Consider the following 25,540-nt stretch of genomic DNA (forward strand, 5'->3'; position numbering starts at 1 on the left):
GTTATGAAGGTGTCTGTTACTACATGATATATATACTTGCAGTGTGTACATTGTACATATTACATATTGTTATGAAGGTGTCTGTTACTACATGATATATATACTTGCAGTGTGTATATTGTACAAATTACATATTGTTATGAAGGTGTCTGTTACTACATGATATATATACTTGCAGTGTGTATATTGTACATATTACATATTGTTATGAAGGTGTCTGTTACTACATGATATATATACTTGCAGTGTGTACATATTACATATTGTTATGAAGGTGTCTGTTACTACATGATATATATACTTGCAGTGTGTATATTGTACATACTACATATTGTTATGAAGGTGTCTGTTACTACATGATATATATACTTGCAGTGTGTACATTGTACATATTACATATTGTTATGAAGGTGTCTGTTACTACATGATATATATACTTGCAGTGTGTATATTGTACATATTACATATTGTTATGAAGGTGTCTGTTACTACATGATATATATACTTGCAGTGTGTACATATTACATATTATTATGAAGGTGTCTGTTACTACATGATATATATACTTGCAGTGTGTACATTGTACATATTACATATTGTTATGAAGGTGTCTGTTACTACATGATATATATACTTGCAGTGTGTATATTGTACATATTACATATTGTTATGAAGGTGTCTGTTACTACATGATATATATACTTGCAGTGTGTATATTGTACATATTACATATTGTTATGAAGGTGTCTGTTACTACATGATATATATACTTGCAGTGTGTATATTGTACATATTACATATTGTTATGAAGGTGTCTGTTACTACATGATATATATACTTGCAGTGTGTACATATTACATATTGTTATGAAGGTGTCTGTTACTACATGATATATATACTTGCAGTGTGTACATATTACATATTGTTATGAAGGTGTCTGTTACTACATGATATATATACTTGCAGTGTGTACATATTACATATTGTTATGAAGGTGTCTGTTACTACATGATATATATACTTGCAGTGTGTACATATTACATATTGTTATGAAGGTGTCTGTTACTACATGATATATATACTTGCAGTGTGTACATATTACATATTGTTATGAAGGTGTCTGTTACTACATGATATATATACTTGCAGTGTGTATATTGTACATACTACATATTGTTATGAAGGTGTCTGTTACTACATGATATATATACTTGCAGTGTGTACATTGTACATATTACATATTGTTATGAAGGTGTCTGTTACTACATGATATATATACTTGCAGTGTGTACATTGTACATATTACATATTGTTATGAAGGTGTCTGCTCCTACATGATATATATACTTGCAGTGTGTATATTGTACATATTACATATTGTTATGAAGGTGTCTGTTACTACATGATATATATACTTGCAGTGTGTATATTGTACATATTACATATTGTTATGAAGGTGTCTGTTACTACATGATATATATACTTGCAGTGTGTATATTGTACATATTACATATTGTTATGAAGGTGTCTGTTACTACATGATATATATACTTGCAGTGTGTATATTGTACATATTACATATTGTTATGAAGGTGTCTGTTACTACATGATATATATACTTGCAGTGTGTATATTGTACATATTACATATTGTTATGAAGGTGTCTGTTACTACATGATATATATACTTGCAGTGTGTACATATTACATATTGTTATGAAGGTGTCTGTTACTACATGATATATATACTTGCAGTGTGTACATATTACATATTGTTATGAAGGTGTCTGTTACTACATGATATATATACGTGCAGTGTGTATAATGTACATATTACATATTGTTATGAAGGTGTCTGTTACTACATGATATATATACTTGCAGTGTGTACATATTACATATTGTTATGAAGGTGTCTGTTACTACATGATATATATACGTGCAGTGTGTATAATGTACATATTACATATTGTTATGAAGGTGTCTGTTACTACATGATATATATACTTGCAGTGTGTACATTGTACATATTACATATTGTTATGAAGGTGTCTGTTACTACATGATATATATACTTGCAGTGTGTATATTGTACATATTACATATTGTTATGAAGGTGTCTGTTACTACATGATATATATACTTGCAGTGTGTATATTGTACATATTACATATTGTTATGAAGGTGTCTGTTACTACATGATATATATACTTGCAGTGTGTATAATGTACATATTACATATTGTTATGAAGGTGTCTGTTACTACATGATATATATACTTGCAGTGTGTACATTGTACATATTACATATTGTTATGAAGGTGTCTGTTACTACATGATATATATACTTGCAGTGTGTATATTGTACATATTACATATTGTTATGAAGGTGTCTGTTACTACATGATATATATACTTGCAGTGTGTATATTGTACATATTACATATTGTTATGAAGGTGTCTGTTACTACATGATATATATACTTGCAGTGTGTATATTGTACATATTACATATTGTTATGAAGGTGTCTGTTACTACATGATATATATACTTGCAGTGTGTACATATTACATATTGTTATGAAGGTGTCTGTTACTACATGATATATATACTTGCAGTGTGTACATATTACATATTGTTATGAAGGTGTCTGTTACTACATGATATATATACTTGCAGTGTGTACATATTACATATTGTTATGAAGGTGTCTGTTACTACATGATATATATACTTGCAGTGTGTACATATTACATATTGTTATGAAGGTGTCTGTTACTACATGATATATATACTTGCAGTGTGTACATATTACATATTGTTATGAAGGTGTCTGTTACTACATGATATATATACTTGCAGTGTGTATATTGTACATACTACATATTGTTATGAAGGTGTCTGTTACTACATGATATATATACTTGCAGTGTGTACATTGTACATATTACATATTGTTATGAAGGTGTCTGTTACTACATGATATATATACTTGCAGTGTGTACATTGTACATATTACATATTGTTATGAAGGTGTCTGCTCCTACATGATATATATACTTGCAGTGTGTATATTGTACATATTACATATTGTTATGAAGGTGTCTGTTACTACATGATATATATACTTGCAGTGTGTATATTGTACATATTACATATTGTTATGAAGGTGTCTGTTACTACATGATATATATACTTGCAGTGTGTATATTGTACATATTACATATTGTTATGAAGGTGTCTGTTACTACATGATATATATACTTGCAGTGTGTATATTGTACATATTACATATTGTTATGAAGGTGTCTGTTACTACATGATATATATACTTGCAGTGTGTATATTGTACATATTACATATTGTTATGAAGGTGTCTGTTACTACATGATATATATACTTGCAGTGTGTACATATTACATATTGTTATGAAGGTGTCTGTTACTACATGATATATATACGTGCAGTGTGTATAATGTACATATTACATATTGTTATGAAGGTGTCTGTTACTACATGATATATATACGTGCAGTGTGTATAATGTACATATTACATATTGTTATGAAGGTGTCTGTTACTACATGATATATATACTTGCAGTGTGTACATATTACATATTGTTATGAAGGTGTCTGTTACTACATGATATATATACGTGCAGTGTGTATAATGTACATATTACATATTGTTATGAAGGTGTCTGTTACTACATGATATATATACTTGCAGTGTGTACATTGTACATATTACATATTGTTATGAAGGTGTCTGTTACTACATGATATATATACTTGCAGTGTGTATATTGTACATATTACATATTGTTATGAAGGTGTCTGTTACTACATGATATATATACTTGCAGTGTGTATATTGTACATATTACATATTGTTATGAAGGTGTCTGTTACTACATGATATATATACTTGCAGTGTGTATAATGTACATATTACATATTGTTATGAAGGTGTCTGTTACTACATGATATATATACTTGCAGTGTGTACATTGTACATATTACATATTGTTATGAAGGTGTCTGTTACTACATGATATATATACTTGCAGTGTGTACATTGTACATATTACATATTGTTATGAAGGTGTCTGTTACTACATGATATATATACTTGCAGTGTGTACATATTACATATTGTCAAGTCCAAGTACAGAGCAGCATGTAGAGCACACTCCAGGCCTGAAGGGGCAACAGTGAGAGCTGAGGGCTGAACATCTCCACCTGCTTTGATTGAATTCACCTGTTCACCTGCTCAGAGCACATGCTTCAACATGTTTGAGCGTCACTCCTTTTGACATGCTGCTAAGAGGAAGGAAGACAGCTCCTGTGTGGACTCAGAAGACGCAACTGGTGAGGAAAGCGAGGGAAAGAAGTGCTTGTTTTGTACTGAGGAGAATGTTTCAAGAAGATCATTTCACTGATGTTTACTAAATTGTTTAGGTTGACTGAAAGTACATTTAAAAAGTTATCAGACAGGCTTCTCTACTCCAGAGTGATGCAAAGTTTTGTTGAGTGACTACAGCTTTATTTCCATGTATACATTTGCTCGATAACCTATATCTCTCTTTGTAGCAACTTAGCACAACAGCTAGCGAAAGCTCCTCGGCTAAAATCTCGCGTTTTAAACATTCATGTTCGCGTCAAATTTGGGCGATTACTATTGCATTATAATTATACAACATGTTTTTAAATATCCCCCTCATGTTCCTTTACTTTTAGGTAAGCTAGTTTTTAGACAACACACTCATAAAATATTCTAACATAACAAAACGTGACGTCACAGAATGCCGTCAAAAAGGGGACGTTGTCTTCGCGCATGCGCGGACCCTGACTTATAATTACTATTACTATAGTGAAGTTTTCCATGGATGGATATTTATTAGTAACCAGCGAAAATGTATATTATACACAGAGGTCACAACATCAGAACTATATATACATATTTATATGTATGTGTATATATATGTATGTATTTATATGTATGTGTATATATATATATGTATGTGTATATATGTGTGTGTATATATGTATATATATATGTGTGTGTATATGTGTGTATATATACACAGCATAGTTTGTTGTCAAACTTGTTTTTTTATATTCAACAATATTACACATCCATCCGGTAGAACAAAACATGTCAAGTAAAGAAAATAAAAGCAAATACAAAGAGCATTTAAAAAATATGATACAATTTAAAAAAAAAAAAAAAAAAAAAAAAAAAAAAAAAAATAGGTTAGAAAACTTTAATAAAGATATCTATTTAAGGGTTTTTGTACTTAACAGTTTTCCCAGATTTAATTGATAATTTGAAACCGTTTAGCCAATTAGAAAATGTTTTTACTTTCAGAAATCAACATTTATACATAAAAAAATGTCCTTTTAGCCAAATGTTGACAAACATGTATATGTTACTATCATTTACACAATAAAATAGATACAATTTGACGCGTGTGTGTGTACACCACTTCAGGAAAAACAACTTTGCTCTCCAAGTACCACCATAATGACCAACATTGAAATACAGTTGTGTAGTGGCCATAAGTATTCATTGAATATTTTTGGCCACAGTTTGAACAGTAACACTGTTTGCATATTTATGTCATTCTTTGTAGTTAGAGAATCACTGGCTTAGGGAATTGTGTAATACTATCATGAGGTGATTGTACATTAAAATGCACTGTAACATGTGGTCCTAAATAAAGAGTGTGTTCTAGTACATGTGTATGATTGTGCTGCGTTTCTCTCTCTAGGATTACCTGCTAGTCCAGGAGCCAAAGGTGGACCTGGAGTTAAAGTAAGCACTATTCAATCAAACTTTACATTATGCACTTCACTTTTAACCACTTTTTCTCTTGCTAGGACGAGCCTGGTCCCAGAGGTCATGCCGGCATGTCCGGTGACCCTTGACCTTTGGTAAGTACCTAAACAAATCCAGTGCTTATCGATTAGACTGTTTTTCTACTGCACACCTGAAATGACTTATTACTATAGGGCGAGCCTGGGGTTCCTGGTCCCAAGGTAAATACTTGAGTCAATAACACTTTGACTCCAGGTACTCACCTCATACGTGTAACTGCAGGGAGACCGAGGTCAGCGCGGTCCAGTGGCTCCACAAGGAATAGTGGGAAAGACTGTGTTGAAAGTACAATACTTATTCATTGTTCTCATATATGACAGGGAAGCAAAGGAGAGAGAGGAGCGATGGGCGTTCCAGGTGCTCAAGGTCTGAGTGGAACCAAAGGAGACAAGGTATGTGGTGAAAGAGTCCACCAGGGGGCAGTGTTTACTCAGGAGTTAAATACAAGTCATACAGGATGAAATATTTCTGTCCTTGTAGTGCTTCAGTACTTGGGATTTATTCTGAAGATAGTATATTTCATCAGTATTTATCAATACTTAGCATTTCTTGCAAAGATAGTATAACATGTGTTTCTGTCCTGGTAGTACATCATTATGCTGTCTTTTAAAGTTGGTATATTATAAAAGTATTTCTGTCCTTGTAGTTTAGTACATTAATACATACACTTTCTTGGAAATATAGCATGTTTCTATCCTTGTACTGTAGTACATCAATACTGCTAAATATAGTATATACATATGTATTTACACTTTCATCTAAAGATAGTATATTATATAAGTAATTGTGTCCTTGTACTGTAATACATCAATACATACTTTCTTCTAAAGGTAGTACTGCCCCTCTGTCACTAGGTGTCCCCCAGGGTTGGGTGCTTGGTCCACTTCTCTTCATTGTACATGCTCCCCCTCGGTAACATCATCCGCCGCCATCACCTCCAATTCCACTGCTACGCAGATGATGTCCAGCTACATCTCCACAAAATCTCTCCACCCTGACCGACTGCCTCACTGAAATCAAATCATGGCTGCACTCCAACTTCCTCAAACTCAACTGACAAATCTGACATGCTCATCGTGGGCCCCAAATCCCTCACCAAAACTGCTCACAACTCTACTCTGTCCCCATCCACTCACATCCGCAACCTCGGAGTCATTCTGGACAATAAGCTCTCTTTTCAACACCGGGTCAACCACATCACAAGAACTGCTTTCTTCCACCTCCAAAATATTGCCCGTCTCCGTCCATCCTTCTCTGCCGCTGAAACCCTGATCCATGCCTTCATCACCTCCACACTTGACTACTGTAACGGCATCCTCTACGACTCTTCTTGCAAAATTCTCAAACTCCAATACATTCAAAACTCTGCCGCCCGCCTGCTCAGCCACACCCGCTCCCGTGAGCACATCACCCCAGTCCTCCAGAAACTCCACTGGCTCCCCAGTCCTCACCGGATCCACTTTAAATCCTCCTCCTCACCCACAAAGGCCTCCACAAGCAGGCCCCCTGCTACCTCACCAACCTGCTTCACCTCCATACCTTCACGCAGCCTCCGCTCCTCTGATGCCAACCTGCTCTCCCCACCATGCAGAACCAAGCTTCGGACCTGGGGTGACAGCTTTCTCCATCGCTGCTCCCACCCTCTGGAACACTCTTCACAAACCCATCCGTGACCAGTGTTGGGTTAGTTACTGAAAACCAGTAACTAGTTACAGTTACTAGTTACTTTATTTCAAAAGTAACTCAGTTACTTACACAAAAGTAATGCGTTACTGTGAAAAGTAACTATTTAATTAGTTCTATTTTTCTTTTTTTTCTAAAGCTCCCATTAATGCCCTTTTAGCCTTCATTTCAGTACTGTTATTGCACTGGAGAATAATACAATTTGTTGATCAACTTGACTTTTTGATTGATTGAAACTTTTATTAGATTGCAATGTACATATTCCGTACAATTGACCACTAAATGGTAACACCCCAATAAGTTTTTCAACTTGTTTAAGTCCACGTTAATCAATTCATGGCATGCATTTTTATCTTCCTTTTAACATAATTAATGAAAAACAGTGCAACATCAAAAGACACTTCTCCTTTCTTTAAACTTGGACCAATGACCAATAATAAAAAGCAAGTTAAAGTGCAACATAAGAAGGCACATCATCTTCCTTGAAACATAGGTAGTGAAATAAAGCCTGACATCTGGAGTGATGCTGCTGTCTTCCACACTTGGAGTCATGGATTGTACAATCCTTGTTTTCAGTGGCAGGATCATTGACACAGATGGTGACGTTTCAGTGCTCAGTAGAGATGGAACAGTTCTGAGGGGTTTAAGCACCTGGAGGACCTCCTCTGCCACTCTCACGTCATCATCAGACAGGTTGATGATGTCTGACATTTGTCTTCAGGGTGTTGTGGGTCAATGCAGAGTATATAGCTGCCTGCTGCTCCAACATATCACAAATTGATTAACGTGGACTTAAACAAGTTGAAAAACTTATTGGGGTGTTACCATTTAGTGGTCAATTGACCACTGATGGATGAAATATGTACTGTACTGTGCAATCTACTAAAGTCTCAATCAATCAAAATCATACTTGAGCAGAGTAGACTTCTTTTATTTTTCTGTTTTTCGGCTCATCTTTCAGGCTCTCTGTCCTTTCCTCTCCCGCTCAGCATCTGCTGCAAAGCTTGACTTGAAATGTACGGAACGTGGGTCAGCTGCAGACCAACCAAGAGCTCTCCCAACTGAGAAAAAGGTATGACGACTTGAGTGGGCTGATAATTAACTGTTTCATTTGTAACTTGTATTTTTGTAGCTTACCTTAACTGACACTTGTGTTTCATCTCCGCTGCTCACTCCGCCGCTCCCTGCGCTGCGATTCACTCTCCAAACAGAAATAGTTTTAATTTCAGTTAAGGTAAGATACAAGTTACAAATGAAAGTTTATCAGCCCACTCAAGTAGTCATACCTTTTTCTCAGTTGTGCGAGCTCATGTTGGGTGTGCAGCAGATCCACTGCAAGAGATTGCTTAAACTTAACAACAATATTGTAATGTCAGATTGTAGAATCTACCTTCCTTACATTTTAAGTCAAGTATTCTAATTTCGGTTTTGACCCTTTTCAGCCGTTCTTGCAGCCTTCTTCTGTCTCCTTGCAGTCTCTCTTCCTGCCTCCTGTACTCCGCCATGTCCATTTGGTCCTCCATCACCTCTTGGTGGAGCCGTGTAACGTCCTGTTGAACACAAGTAAATCCACACAGCAATCATACTGTATATATGGCAAGATAACTGCAGGATATTTCTGTGTAACAGAGGAGTGACTAACTCATGAATGTGTGAAAATATTTCCCTGTCTTTTATTTGTGATTTAGAACATGACACTGAGTTAGTGTTTTTTGGACACAATATTTTGGCATTAAAAAATGCCACACATTCTGCTGCATGTGTGCCTGCTTACCTTTTCTAAGGAAGACATTAAACATGGAAGTTGTTCAACATTAAAAATGACAAAATCCCTATAAGTATGGTTTTATTTTCCTATGTCAACAGTGTTACTTTTCAAACTGGAGTGTTACTGTGGTCTAAAATATGTGTGTGTATACAAACCCCGTTTCCACACTCTTAAAAGGAATGTGTTGGAAATCCACACATGTTTTGTGTAATGATTTCAACAAATGTGTTAAATCACAGGATTTTCCTGAGGGTAAGTAACACAGACATTCTACACAACATTGTGTCATGAGCTTTGACAATCAGCTGGGTGGACATAGAGTTGGGGACAAAACAAAACCAAAACAAAAAAAGTCCCGCCTTTTCTGTGATCTACGTGGCCATCACCGCCGGACCTCTGCGACTGTATCCGTCTTAATGAAGGTAAGCATATTCCAGTCTACTTGCACGTTGTTGTATCTTAAAGGGTGTAATAGTGGTAGTTTTGCTGGGAATGTGTGACTGTAACCTGCTGACAAGATGTAAAGTTGTGCATGTGCAAATGAACTGCTGATGAACAGCTAGCCATATTGCTAGCTATACTAAACCTCCATTATTATTATTTTAGGGCTCTTTCAAATAGTAGCCTGGTTATGCTGTGTACATAATGTTGCTTAATGGCTAAATTAATGTTGGCTTTATTTTGCAGGTTTGTTTCCACAAGTTAGCTAACATTACTAAGGTAAGATTTGATAAGAAGGTCTCCACAGTATCAATTAAACTGTTTGACAAAACTGCACTGGTTGACTTAAACTATTCATGGTTTCTTTTGGGTATGTTATCTCCATTTTAAATGACCTTTTTTAAATTTAATCTGTCCATATGTTGCATAGGTATTAAAGGCCATTTCCAGTCATAGTCAATGTTTCAGAAATCAAGTCACCTATGACATGTAAACATATTTGCACTGGACTAATAATGGTTCAAAATGTAGCTTGTTCTAACTACTGTATGTGTATTATAATCTCTTAGGCTATAATTAAATGATTATTATTTTACACAAAGTCCTTCCTTGGAGTTGTATTGAATTAGTTGTGTTTGTCTGTACATTTGAGTTTGTACACATGTAGAAGAATGGCTTCTCCCAGATGTCTCACAAGTCCTCCTGGATGGCAGAGACATTTTCAAGAAGACTTCCACTCCTGGTAAAGTCAAGGACATTACACAGGTGTGGACATCAAAGCAGAAATGACCAGAATTCTGAATTTCTGCTCAGATTTTAATGAATTCATTGACACTGATGTGAACTGCCAAGTTGAAAACATGGATACATTCCAAATTGTATTCAAGTCCATTCAATGAGATGTTTGGTATGTCAGTGCCACTGCTGTCACCACACAGGAAATGGAAGTACAGCAGGTATGTTTGTTCATTTAAGGCAGCTCACTAAACATAATAATCTGTTTAGTGAGCCTATGTGCCTTTTATTTGTAGTATTATCCCAGTGCTTAGATCAGGGGTGTCCAAACTTTTTCCACTGAGGGCCGCACACTGAAAAATCAAAACATGCGGGGGCCATTTTGATATTTTTTCATTTTCAAAACCAATACAATATCCACTTTATTTTTTTTTTTAACCTTATTGGCTCCCGCAAGTTAGGTCCTAGGGACGCAGAAGGGTTTCAGTCTCAAAACGGGTTTAAAACAAGTTTTATATATATTTTTAATTAAATGCTTGAATCTGTAATTCAACTTCAGGTGTAAAATATATACACACACACATTTCATGAGCTTTTTGTCAAAACCCTATTTTTTGGGGGCAAATATACAATATTTTTCCCAAAAAGATTTTCAAAGTGGAATATTTGATGTAAAGTAATTGGATCCCTAACTAGGTCAATAATTAATAGCAACATTGATTAGAATTTATTATTTTAAATTTTTTAGCAAAGACAGGTGTTTTTTAATTCCACTAAAATTCTTAGGGATCCAAAAGTGCCCCACTCATGTTTACATTTAACACTTAAATCTCTATCAGCTTCAGATAATATATAGTGTAATTAGCTTTGTATGTTTGTAATAACAATTTATATAATTAACTTTTTTTCATGTTTTGTATGTCCCTTTTGTCCTTAAGTCGGTCAATAATTCATAGCAACATTGATTTTGATTATTTTGTGAGAAATTGTAAAAACAAATTGTGTTATTAGAGTGAACATTGCAAAGTTTTTCTCCTTTCGTTTCACCCATTTGGTCTTTTATTCCACTTTTAATGTTTTCAAACATTTTTTTAGAATGATGGGCCGGTAAAACATTAGCTGCGGGCCGAAAATGGCCCCCGGGCCACACTTTGGACACGCTGGCTTAGATGAAGTGTTAATATCTCTACACTGGTTGAAATAAAATAGTGGACTGTTCCTTCACACTTCAACAGCAGCCAGTGATCTTCATCCTGACACTGCCAACACTCGCCTCCAACTAAAAGATCCCAGGAGTTTTGCATTCTACGAGGAGAGTGGGAGAGCGGCCGTGCCAGCAACTTGAGGGTTCCAGGTTCGATCCCCGCTTCCGCCATCCTAGTCACTGCCGTCGTGTCATTGGGCAAGACGCTTTACCCACCTGCTCCCAGTGCCACCCACACTGCTTTAAATGCAACTTAGATATTGGCTTTCACTATGTAAAGCGCTTTGAGTCACTAGAGAAAAAGCGCTATATAATTCACTTCACGTACATAAAAATGGAGAAGGGTACTGGTAACAACTGCCGTCAGTTGTAAGTAGACATTTGTCACTTATTTTGAAGTACAGGACGTCTAATGTTATGTCCAATGTTAATGTGTCCTTTTTCTTCTTCATGATGTTTTTCCTCAGTTATCCAGTAAGTGCGGACAAAAAACTTCTCGCCAGAACCATGTGACACTTTACCCGTCACTTAACATCAACATGGAGGATGAAAATAAGGATATGTAAGGGAATGTTAAGAGTGAGAAACACACATTACTTGGATTGATTCTGACAGTAGCTCATTAGATTAGTTTTATTTGTGTTGTAAAGGAACACTTCTATGATCCAACATGCCACGCTGGCTTTCTGGAAGGTAAGCTGAGGAATATCCGCCGAAAACGAAGGGATGATTGCTGCCGTTATTGCAGAAGGGGTGGCTCATCTGAAGTCACTGTTGGACTTGAAGAAGTTACAGAAAGTGATGAGTCTGTCCAAGAATGGATAACTGTGATCATAAGGATGAAGCCTAGTCCGGAGAACCTTTCTTCCATCAAGATGGGTATGGACAAAACCTACTTCCACCCAAGATACTGGATATCTAATCAGTCACCTACTCTGGCAGAGATTGTTGAGAACTACCCTCGTTTCATTGATGTACCATATCTGGTAAGTCAGTAAATGTAATCACCACCTGCACTCTCAAATGGATTTGCATATAACCTTATCTAGTCACCCTTGTCTTGTCCTGTTGGTAAACCTTAACAGATCGACAGTTTGAGAAGATGTTTCCATACAAGACAGACATCTTTCTACACAAATGGGACCAAAGTTGTTGAAGCTGGCTGCTCTTGAAGGAAAAGATGAACCACCAGAAGCTGAGAGTGCTGGTAATGTTTAGTTTATTTATGGAGGATTATCATGCCTTTTTGTGTCATCTTCCAAAGACTCCCCAAGTTGACACACATTTAACCTTACAGTGTCACATGTCAGTGATATAAACTGTGTATATTTGTCTATTTGTACAGAATGAAGGTGCTGTAGAGCACTGAAGATGCTCACACATGATCTGCCCCCTACTGGGTCAAGAAGATCTATGGGATGGACAAAATGCAGCATCAAGTCAGTGCTGTCCTACATTGAACAAGTAAGAATATCTTAATTTGTGATAAGAATATAAAACAAGTGAGATATCTTAACTTGTAAAGATGATGTAATCCCATGTGTTGCATACACTGTTTTAGCCAGGAAGAAGCTTCCATGACCTCCTACAAACCACTGACCCTGCTCCAGTGATGCAACCTGGTCTGGTGAGCATTGGACATTGCAGCACAACATCAACACAATATGTCCTCGTGGCTGCCCATGTCATTCCACTCCAGGAAGAGGGTCTCACCTGCAGTCTGGACTAACTCTTCAAATTGTATTGGGCTTGTAACTTGCCTGCTTGGTAAAGTAGGAGTTGTTGATTGAAAAAATGGCAGCCTGTGGACATAAGTTGAACAACTTATTGGGGTGTTACCATTTAGTGGTCAATTGTATGTAATATGTACTTCACTGTGCAATCTACTAATAAAGCTTCAATCAATGATTGAAACATTTGGAGTATCAGTTGTGTGTCTATATTTGGTCATTGCTACACACCTGGTTGTGTGCTTTCCTTCAAATGTGATCTGGACAACAAACATATCTTTGGAGAGACAGTGTATATTGTTACCTTTTCTGACCGTGATGAGGTGTTCATTTTGTTGAGAGTTCTCACTGTTAACTATTTTGATGAACACCTTCACACTTATGTGATTAAAAAGACTAATTTCAAGTGATGAATCTGAAAGATGCAACTGATGCTTTGCCACTTGATGTATATGAGCTAGAGATGTCCGATAATATCGGTCTGCCGATATCGGCCGAAAAATGCGTTAAAATGTAATATCGAAAATTATCGGTATCGGTTTTTTTTATTAGTATCAGTGTTTTGTTTTTTTTTTGTTTTTTTTTATTAAATCCACATAAACAAGATACACTTACAATTAGTGCACCAACCTCCCTCCCCCATTTACACTCATTCACACAAAAGGGTTGTTTCTTTCTGTTATTAATATTCTGCTTCCTACATTATATATCAATATATATCAATACAGTCTGCAAGGGATACAGTCCGTAAGCACACATGATTGTGCGTGCTGCTGCTCCACTAATAATACTTACCTTTAACAGTTAATTTTACAAATTTACATTAATTACTAGTTTCTATGTAACTGTTTTTATATTGTTTTACTTTTTTTATTCAAGAAAATGTTTTAAATTTATTTCTTATTTTATTTTATTCATTTTTTTAAAAAGTACCTTATCTTCACCATACCTGGTTGTCCAAATTAGGCATAATGTGTTAATTCCACGACTGTATATATCGGTTGATATCGGTATCGGTAATTAAAGAGTTGGACAATATCGGCATATCGGATATCGGCAAAAAGCCATTATCGGACATCCCTAATATGAGCTGAGAGATTCTGAATTGCACTTACTGACAAGATACAGACTTATTTCCTAAATGTTGTGACTTGTAATGAATAGAAGGAATTTTTGAATTAAATGCCAATTAAATTTCAATTATGTTGTTTTTTTTATATAGCATAGCATGCACACACACACAGGTGTTGCCAATATACACAAAATGTGTTTAATTTGAGTAACACAAACATTTGTTACTAAAACCTACACATTTACTGTGTTAATATAAGTAACAAAGTTAATGTGTTAAAATTGACAAATTGAGTTGTCCCCCTCTGGACATGGAGATGTGTAAAAAAACAACACAAATTGTGTTATTTCCAACACATTCGTTTTAAGAGTGCACCTCTGGCTATTGCCCAAGTGTCTTTTAATGGCAGCTATAGACTCTGGAAGGGAACGTGCGCCCTCCTGTGGACTTCTGCCGCAATTGCACACATAAAGAAATTCATTTTTTCCAAGTGTGCCTTATTTAGCTTCCCAGACTTCACAGTACTTATATAGCCCTAAATCACGAGTGTCTCAAAGGGCTGCACAAGCCACACCAACATCCTGAACTCACATCCCACATCTGGGCATAGTGTTGCATCATCCCACGCATCACTCCTTCACCCCACATTATATATATATGTATATATATATATATATATATATATATCACTCCGTCACCCCATATATACTGTATATATATATATATGAAAGTCGGAATAGAACCCACACAGTCACAGGGAGAACATGCAAACTCCACACAGAAAGATCCAGAGCGCAGGATCGAACTGAGACAGGTTCTCATTTAAATATGTCATTGGGGCACGACAAAGGGTAGCTGAGTGGTTAAAGCAGCTAGCTTCCAATCAAAGAGGACTGGGTTCAAATCCCAGTCATGGCCGAGCAGTGACTGGGTAAACTCCGGCTGGAGGAGTTACTTTTTTGTATCATAGTTTACTGAGACAGTTTCTCAATTAAATATGTCATTGGGGCCCGAAGTCTTGGCTCCAGCAGAACAATGATAGTTGAGTGGTTAAGGCAGCTAGCTGTCACTCAAAGGGGATTGGTTTCAAATCCACGTCATGTCGGGCAGTGACTAGGAAGGCTCCAGCTGGGGAGTTATTGTTTTATATCATAATTTTCTGAGACAGCTTCTCAAATAAATATGTCATTGGGGCCCGAAATCTTGTCTCAAGAATAATTTGTTTCAACTATTAAATGAACCAAAATATGACTTATTTTATCTTTGTGAAAATATTGGACACAGTGTGTTGTCAAGCTTATGAGATGCGATGCAAGTGTAAGCCACTGTCACACTATTGTTCTTTTTTTTATATATATAAATGTCTAATGATAATGTCAATGAGGGATTTTTAATCACTGCTGTTTTGATATTGTTACTAGTATTGATGCTGTTGTCGATAATGTTCATTTTTGTTTCACTACATTTGGATTGTTCCGTGTCATGTTTGTGTCCTCAATTGCTGTTTACTGTTGTTCTTAGTGTTGCTGGGGCGGCTTTGCTTTTGGAATTGGATTGCATTGTTGTGTATTGTTTTGTTGATTGATTAATAAATTCATAAAAATATTACAAAAATAAACATATATAAATCAAATGTTAACAATCAAATGTAGATACTTTTTCTTATGCTTTCTTTTACACCTGTTGGGAGTGCATTCCACATTGATGTGGCATAGAAAGAGAATGAGTTAAGACCTTTGTTAGATCGGAATCTGGGTTTAACGTGGTTAGTGGAGCTCCCCCTGGTGTTGTGGTTATGGCGGTCATTTACGTTAAGGAAGTAGTTTGACATGTACTTCGGTTTCAGGGAGGTGTAGTGGATTTTATAGACTAGGCTCAGTGCAAGTTGTTTTACTCTGTCCTCCACCTTGAGCCAGCCCACTTTGGAGAAGTGGGTAGGAGTGAGGTGGGATCTGGGGTGGAGGTCTAGAAGTAATCTGACTAGCTTGTCTTGGGATGTTTGGAGTTTAGATTTGAGGGTTTTAGAGGTGCTAGGGTACCAGGAGGTGCATGCGTAATCAAAAAAGGGTTGAACGAGAGTTCCCGCCAGAATCCTCAAGGTGCTTTTGTTGACCAGAGAGGAGATTCTATAGAGAAATCTCGTTCGTTGGTTGACCTTTTTGATTACCTTGGTTGCCATTTTATCACAGGAAAGATTAGCCTCTAGAATGGAACCTAGGTAGGTGACCTCATCTTTCCTGGTGAGAACAACGTCACCCACTTTTATAGTGAAGTCATTGACTCTCTTAAGGTTGATGTGGGACCCAAACAGGATGGATTCCGTTTTACCCAAGTGTATGGATAGCTTGTTGTCAGCGAGCCAGGTGCAAGTTCTACAGAGTTCAGCACTGAGGATTTTCTCCACCTGTGACTTGTCCTTGCCGGATACCAGCAAGGTCGAGTCATCCGCAAACAAAAACAATTCACAGTCGCATGCCGATGACAAGTCGTTTATGTATACCAGGAACAGTAAAGGCCCTAATATACTGCCTTGGGGGACTCCACAGCTCACTGAGAGGGGGGGGGGGGGGGGACACGGTGCCGTTCACCTCTACCACCTGTTTCCTCCCCTCCAAGTAGGATTGCATCCAGCTCCATGAGGTTTTGTTAAATCCGATTGCTCTGAGCTTATCCAACAGTATCTGTTAGTCTGTCTCTACCCCCCTCGGTGAAGCCACATCCGGTGGTCCATGTATCCCAGAGTAAGCCTGTCTCCAGTTCTCCACTCTCTTCCCCTGACCCTACCCCTCTGGATAACGGTGACCCAGTTTGGACCGTCAAGGAGATCCTTGGGGTCCATCGGCAAGGTAGGGGCCTGGTATTTTTGGTACATTGGGAGGGTTATGGTCCAGAGGGTAGATCCTGGGTGTTGGCCTCCTACCTTGCTGACCCCACCCTTCTGGAGGACTTCTATCAGGTCAACCCTGGAGCTCTCCGGCGCTCGTCGAGAGCCTCGCATAAGAGGGGGGGCACTGTTACGGCGCTCGCGCAGTCTGCTTCTCCCTCCTCGGCAGGAGCTCCTCGAAGCTACGCTGCAAGCACCGCAGGACACGCCCCCGCACGCGCCACGCAGACCGCGGCCACGCGCCTCCACAGCCGGCGGCAATCATCAATCAACGCACCTGGTCTTGACGAGAAGCAGCAGCATAAAGGCTCACTCCACTGACTACTCCACGCCGGAACAAAGCCCTGATTCAGTAAGCTTCACGTCTCTGGCTCCTCACCTGTGTCTCTCTCTTTTGCTCGCTTTGTCTCCCTCGTGCCTAGTCCTTATTTGTCCTTGTCATCTCCTGTTCCCACAGTACCTCCGTGTCTCCGTAGTGAGCCGTGCGCCTCACCTGCCGATCTTCCCCCTGGACTCTGACTGCCTTCCTCCACCTCCGCACTCGGACCTGGACTTCTGGACGCCTCTCTCCTGCCCCCACGGACCTCGCTCGGATCACAAACCTCTTTTGCTTCGCCCCTCTGGACTTCTTTGCTGCCACAACCAACACACACTTACAATAACCTCTGGTAACTTATATTTGGTTAACTTCTACACATAGCCCTGCATCCACACACATAGTAGCATACACACCCGACGTAATCATCAAGCTCAAATAAAACCCGTTGAGCTAGACCTCCTGCTGTCGTACCGTCTCCTTCCCCCTTCGTCTTACGTAACAGTACCGGTACCAAAATGTATTTTGATACTTTTCTAAAAAAAGGGTACCACAAAAAATGGCATTATTAGCTTTATTTGAACAAAACATCTTAGTGTACATGAAACATATGTTTATTATTGTCATTTAGTCCTCAAATAAAATAGTGAACATACTAGACAACTTGTCTTTTAGTAGTAAGTAAACAAACAAAGACTCCTAATTAGTCTGCTGACGTATGCATTAACATATTGTGTCATTTATACACCTATTATTTTGTACACATTATGAGGGACAAACTGCAAAAATTGATTATTAATCTACTTGTTCATTTGCTGTTAAAATCTGCTTATTTTCTGTTTCAACATTTTCTATCTACACTTTTGTTCAAATGTAATAATCACTTATTCTTCTCTTCTTTGATACTTTACATTAGTTTTGGATGATACCACACATTTAGGTATCGATCTGATACCAAGTAGTTACAGGATCATACATTGGTCATTTTCAAAGTCCTCATGTGTCCAGGGACGTATTTACTGACTTTATAAACATAATATACATTTACAAAAAAAAGGAAAAAAGATTTTGTGACGATAAAAAATATCGATGTAATCATAGTAGTATCGACTAGATACGCTCTTGTACTTGGTATCATTACAGTAGATGTCAGGTGTAGATCCACCCATGGCATTTGTTTACATTGTGACGGCGGTGAGATATTGTATCCTCCTACGGTGTGTAGTGAAGCATGTTTAGGTATTCCTCGTCCTCCAGTGATAATGCTACTTGTAAAAAACTTACTTTATTTGTCGCCATGGAGGCCAGGATTAGTGATTTAGAAGTAGCTGAAACACTGTGGATGTGTGTTAGCTGCGAGCTAGTTAGCCATGTCTTAAAGCAGCTCTTCCTGAGGGTGTTTCAGTGTTATAACTTCACCTTTATCTTGACTTTTTACACCAAAATGCGTCCATTCTCCCTTTTCTGTCTACACACTGTGTCTGCTTGTAAGTACTCTGTGTGTGTGTGCTGCCCAACAGCAGTAAAACCAGCAATGTCATGATTGACTATTTGCTTGATCAGTAACTTAACAAAGCTCCAAAGTTTTGGTTCACCTCCATCGTAGTTCACTAAGACGGGTCCTCCATTATATTTGTCATTAGGGCCTGGAATCTAGCTCTGCAAGACCTGGGATAGCTGAGTGGTTAACACTGTTGGCCACCAAGCAAGGGGTACTGGGTTCAAATCCCAGTAGGGAGTTAGTGTTTTGTTTCACTATCATTGTGATTTTGTGAGACAGGTTCTCAATTAAATATGTCATTGGGGCCCGAAATCTAGCTTCAAGAAGACCAAGAATAGCTTAGTGGTCAAAGCAGCTAGTGCCCAATCAAATGGGACTGGGTTCAAATCCCAGTCAGATCGTTTGGTGACTAGGGAAGATCCAGTCAGAGAAATTACTCTTTTATATCATAGTTTTGTAACATGTATTTAAAACAACAGAGTGCTCCTGGCACAGAAAGGATCTTTGACCTGCATCTTTCCACAGTACAGTGCTCCTGTCAAACAAGATCTTTGATTAGTGTTTTGTAACACCTCCACTCCACTGTATTATCCTGAATCAGATGCACCTGTGTGAGGTGGTTAGCTGCATAAAGACACCTGTCCACCCCATACAATCAGTAAGAGCCAAACATTCAGCATGGCTAAGAGCAAAGAGCTGTCCAAAGACACCAGAGACAAAATGGTACAACTCCACAAGGATGGAAAGGGCTACGGTAGTGATGGGTTGATGAGGCGTCATGAAGCGTTTCGACACATTGCAAAACTGTATTGATACTGTGTCACTAAATACTGACATCTGCTGGACATTAAAAATCCCTACAGGCAACATATGGACCGACTCAACTGACACTGATTTTATGACCTAGTATATACAATAATATAAATCCAGAGGAGTCATGGGAGAAAGTGTTGTGGACAGTGTTTTATCACATCTCTATCATAGTTTACAGACACAGGTTCACCATTACATCTGGTCTTAAGAAAACCCAAGGTAGCTCAGTGGGTTACATCAATACTGTTAACCAAGGGGTACTGGGTTCAAGTCCCACTTACAGTTTTATATCATAGTTTACTGAGACAGGTTCTCAATTAAATGTTTCATTGGGGCCCGAAAACTTTGTTCTAGAAGACCAAAGATAGCTGAAGGGTTAAACAGCTACCTCCCAATCAAAGGGTTCTGGGTTCAATCCCAGGTCACTCTACAACTAGTAAATATTGAGTCAGAGCAATTAATCTTTTAAATGAAAGTTTACTGAGACAGTTCTCAATTATATATGTCATTGGGGCCCGGAAATCTGGTAATTGTATGGCCGAGGATAGCTGAATGGTTAAACATCTAGCTCCCAACAAAGGGTTCATGGGTTCAATCCCAGTCCAAGGTCCAAGCAAGGGTGGGGAGTAGCGTTATGTGGGGGTGTATCACCTCCCCCACACAGAGTAAAGTTAAGTGGTAGCTGGTTAATGAACTTATAGTTAAAAAGGTAAGTATGAGTAATAATAATAACAAATAGTCTATAGTCCAAAAGTCAAAGGTAACCTCGGGGGTTAGCTCCTCCTCCTTGCCGAGGCTAAAGTTGGCTGGGATGGGCGGGAATAGAAAGATAGATAATTAATTCATTGTGAGTGTTGACCAATCAGCTCTCCTGGTCTGACTAATTGCAGTTGAGATAATAAAAATTAATTCATTGTGAGTGTTGACCAATCAGCTCTCCTGGTCTGACTAATTGCAGTTGAGATAATAAAAAAAATAAAAAAAAACTGCAAATGATACAATAAAAAAAAAAAAAAATTGGATAATAAAAAAATAAGATAAAAAAAAACATGTCTGTCATGTAATTGCAATTGAGATAATTACAATTGAGTTAATTGAGATAATTGGAATGGAGATAATTAATTTTAATTATCTCAATTGAGATAATTAATTATGATAATTAATTATCTCAATTGAGATCATTAAAATTAATTATCTCCATTCCAATTATCTCAATTAACTCAATTGTAATTATCTCAATTGCAATTACATGACAGACATGTTTTTTTTTATCTTATTTTTTTATTATCCAATTTTTTTTTTTTTTTATTGTATCATTTGCAGTTTTTTTTTATTTTTTTTATTATCTCAACTGCAATTAGTCAGACCAGGAGAGCTGATTGGTCAACACTCACAATGAATTAATTATCTATCTTTCTATTCCCGCCCATCCCAGCCAACTTTAGCCTCGGCAAGGAGGAGGAGCTAACCCCCGAGGTTACCTTTGACTTTTGGACTATAGACTATTTGTTATTATTATTACTCATACTTACCTTTTTAACTATAAGTTAATTAACCAGCTCCCACTTGACTTTACTCTGTGTGGGGGAGGTGATACACCCCCACATAACGCTACTCCCCACCCTTGCTTGGACCTTGGACTGGGATTGAACCCATGAACCCTTTGTTGGGAGCTAGATGTTTAACCATTCAGCTATCCTCGGCCATACAACTACCAGATTTCCGGGCCCCAATGACATATATAATTGAGAACTGTCTCAGTAAACTTTCATTTAAAAGATTAATTGCTCTGAGTGGATATTTAGTAGTTGTAGAGTGACCTGACTGGGATTGAACCCAGAACCCTTTGATTGTAAGCTAGCTGTTTAACCATTCAGCCATCCTTGCTCTTTTGATTACCAGATTTCCGGGCCCCAATGACATATATAATTGAGAACTGTCTCAGTAAACTTTCATTTAAAAGATTAATTGCTCCGAGTGGATATTTAGTAGTTGTAGAGTGACCTGACTGGGATTGAACCCAGAACCCTTTGATTGGGAGGTAGCTGTTTAACCCTTCAGCTATCTTTGGTCTTCTAGAACAAAGTTTTCGGGCCCCAATGAAACATTTAATTGAGAACCTGTCTCAGTAAACTATGATATAAAACTGTAAGTGGGACTTGAACCCAGTACCCCTTGGTTAACAGTATTGATGTTACCCACTGAGCTACCTTGGGTTTTCTTAAGACCAGATGTAATGGTGAACCTGTGTCTGTAAACTATGATAGAGATGTGATAAAACACTGTCCACAACACTTTCTCCCATGACTCCTCTGGATCATCCAAATGGTCATTGGCAAACTTAAGACGGGCCTTAACATGTTCTGGTTTAAGCAGGGGAACCTTCCGTGCCATGCATGATTTCAAACCATGACGTTATTACCAACAGTGACCATGGAAACAGTGGTCCCAGCTCTTTTCAGGTCATTGACCAAGTCCTGCCGTGTAGTCCTGGGCTGATTCCTCACCTTTCTTAGCATCATTGAGACCCCACCAGGTGATATCTTGCATGGGGCTCCACTCCCATTGAGATTGACCGTCATGTTTAGCTTCTTCCATTTTCTAATGATTGCTCCAACAGTGGACCTTTTTTCACCAAGCTGCTTGGCAATTTCTCCGTAGCCCTTTCCATCCTTGTGGAGTTGTACCATTTTGTCTCTGGTGTCTTTGGACAGCTCTTTGCTCTTAGCCATGCTGAATGTTTGGCTCTTACTGATTGTATGGGGTGGACAGGTGTCTTTATGCAGCTAACCACCTCACACAGGTGCATCTGATTCAGGATAATACAGTGGAGTGCTCCTGTCACAGAACACTAATCAAAGATCTTGTTTGACGGGAGCACTGTACTGTGGAAAAATGCAGGTCAAAGATCCTTTCTGTGACAGGAGCACTCTGTTGTTTTAAATTACATGTTACAAAACACAAATCAAAGATCATTGATCTGACTGGGATTGAACTCAGAACCCTTTGATTGGGAGCTAGCTGTTTAACCATTCAGCTATCCTCAGTGTATTTGTCGCTAGATTTCGGGCCCCAATGACATATATAATTGAGAACTGTCTCAGGAAACTTTCTTTTAAAAGATGAATTGCTCTGAGTGGATATTTAGTAGTTGTAGAGTGACATGACTGGGATTGAACCCAGAACCCTTTGATTGGGAGGTAGCTGTTTAACCATTCAGCCATTCTTGTTCTTTTTATTACCAGATTTTGGGCCCTAATGACATATATAATTGAGAACCTTTAAAGGCCTACTGAAATGATTTTTTTTTATTTAAACGGGAATAGCAGATCCATTCTATGTGTCATACTTGATCATTTCGCGATATTGCCATATTTTTGCTGAAAGGATTTAGTAGAGAAAATCGACGATAAAGTTCGCAACTTTTGCTCGCTGATAAAAAAAAAGCCTTGCCTGTAGCGGAAGTAGCGTGACGTCACAGGAGCTAGTATTCCTCACAATTCCCCGTTGTTTACAATGGAGCGAGAGAGATTCGGACTGAGAAAGTGACGATTACCCCATTAATTTGAGCGAGGATGAAAGATTCGTAGATGAGGAACGTTACAGTGAAGGACTTGAGAGGCAGTGATGGACGTATCTTTTTTCGCTCTGACCGTAACTTAGGTACAAGCTGGCTCATTGGATTCCACACTCTCTCCTTTTTCTATTGTGGATCACAGATTTGTATTTTAAACCACCTGGGATACTATATCCTCTTGAAAATGAGAGTCGAGCACGCGAAATGGACATTCAGTGCCTTTTATCTCCACGACAATACATCGGCGAAATGCTTTAGCTACGAGCTAACGTGATAGCATCGTGCTTTAACTGCATATAGAAACAAAAAAATAAAGGATAGAAGGAAGGATAGATAGAAAATCAACAATACTATTAAACCGTGGACATGTAAATACACGGTTAATGCTTTCCAGGCTGGCGAAGGTTAACAATGCTGTGCTAACGACGCCATTGAAGCTAACTTAGCAACTTAGCAACGGGACCTCACAGAGCTATGCTAAAAACATTAGCTCTCCACCTACGCCAGCCAGCCCTCATCTACTCATCAACACCCGTGCTCACCTGCGTTCCAGCGATCGGCAGAAGGACGAATGACTTCACCCGATGCGTTTGGCGGCCCGGAGACGTAGGAAGTCAAGGTGAGGTCGGCGGCTAGCGCGGCTAGCGCTCCAACAAAGTCCTCCTGGTTGTGTTGCTGTAGTCCGCTGCTAATACACCGATCCCACCTACAACTGTCTTCTTTGCAGCCTTCATTGTTCATTAAACAAATTGCAAAAGATGTCCAGAATACTGTGGAATTATGAAATGAAAACAGAGCTTTTTGTATAGGATTCTACGGGTACCATAACTTCCGTTACTCTGACTTCGTCACGCGCATACGTCATCATACCGCGACGTTTCAGCCGGATATTTCCCGGGAAGTTTTAAAAGTCACTTTATAAGTTAACCCGGCCGTATTGGCATGTGTTGCAATGTTAAGATTTCATCATTGATATATAAACTATCAGACTGCGTGGTCGCTAGTAGTAGGTTTCAGTAGGCCTTTAAGCTATCATACAAAACATATATTCCCCTGACTAGATCTTTACTAGCTTCAGAGTGACCTGACTGGGATTTGAACCCAGAACCCTTTGATTGGGAGCTAGCTGCTTTAACCATTCAGCTAACCTTAGTCTTCTTGAAGGGAGATTTCCATCCCCAATGACATATTTAATTGAGAACCTGTCTCAGTAAACTATGATATGAAAGAGTAATTTCTCTGACTGGATCTTTCCTAGTTCCCTAACGATCTGACTGGGATTTGAACCCAGTCCCATTTGATTGGACGCTAGCTGCTTTGACCACTAAGCTATTCAATCAATCAATCAGTGTTTATTTATATAGCCCTAAATCACAAGTGTCTCAAAGGGTTGTACAAGCTATTCTTGGTCTTCTTGCAGCTAGATTTTGTGTTTTGTAACATGTATTTAAAAACAACAGAGTGCTCCTGTCACAGCAAGGATCTTTGACCTGCATTTTTCCACAGTACAGTGCTCACGTCAAACAAGATCTTTGATTTGTGTTTTGTAACATGTATTTAAAACAACAGAGTGCTCCTGTCACAGAAAGGATCTTTGCGCCACCCTCCAGTGGTCCACAGAGGCTGAAAAGACTTTCATTGACCTCAAACATGACCTGTCCTCCACCTCTACTTTTGCTGTACTTGACTATCAACTGCCCTTCTTCTTGGATGTTTCTAAAAGTGATAGTACTACTAACACAGTCCCTTTTTCAGAAACAGAAGGGGGAGGAGGTGAGGGTGGATTCAGACTCCTTACAACAAAATCGACAGTCATCCGACTCTGACACATTCCATAGTTTTAACATTTTTCCCGTGGGTAAGAAGTTATAACTCATTTTAATTTGAAAATAACGATTTTGCACATGGATAGTAGTTTAGTAGATTAATTTGGA

The 25,540-nt window shown here is 38.2% G+C and overlaps 3 long non-coding RNA genes across 5 annotated transcripts in view; 2 read left to right on the plus strand and 1 right to left on the minus strand.

Moving 5' to 3' along the window:
* The first annotated feature begins 4,178 nt into the window (after positions 1-4,178).
* Positions 4,179-7,530, plus strand: LOC133645250 (uncharacterized). Of its 2 annotated transcripts, XR_009824933.1 has the most exons (5): positions 4,179-4,372; positions 5,776-5,819; positions 5,885-5,938; positions 6,203-6,274; positions 6,737-7,530. It is a non-coding gene; the product is annotated as an uncharacterized LOC133645250 (long non-coding RNA). The 2 variants fall into 2 exon arrangements; XR_009824932.1 differs by lacking the exon at positions 4,179-4,372 and having other exon boundaries at positions 5,745-5,819.
* An 856-nt stretch (positions 7,531-8,386) lies between these two features.
* Positions 8,387-25,540, minus strand: part of LOC133645252 (uncharacterized) — a 24,966-nt gene continuing 7,812 nt past the window's right edge. For both annotated transcript variants that reach the window (XR_009824937.1, XR_009824936.1), the window contains exons 3-5: positions 8,965-9,115; positions 8,703-8,897; positions 8,387-8,626 (exon numbers count right to left, since the gene is read on the minus strand). This is a non-coding gene — a long non-coding RNA (uncharacterized LOC133645252). The remainder of the gene's footprint in view (positions 8,627-8,702; positions 8,898-8,964; positions 9,116-25,540) is intronic.
* Positions 11,504-13,184, plus strand: LOC133645028 (uncharacterized). Its single transcript, XR_009824877.1, has 3 exons — positions 11,504-12,699; positions 12,799-12,920; positions 13,059-13,184. It is a non-coding gene; the product is annotated as an uncharacterized LOC133645028 (long non-coding RNA).

This window comes from Entelurus aequoreus, linkage group LG28, assembly GCF_033978785.1.
Source record: "Entelurus aequoreus isolate RoL-2023_Sb linkage group LG28, RoL_Eaeq_v1.1, whole genome shotgun sequence".
Classification (NCBI taxonomy): Eukaryota; Metazoa; Chordata; class Actinopteri; order Syngnathiformes; family Syngnathidae; genus Entelurus; species Entelurus aequoreus.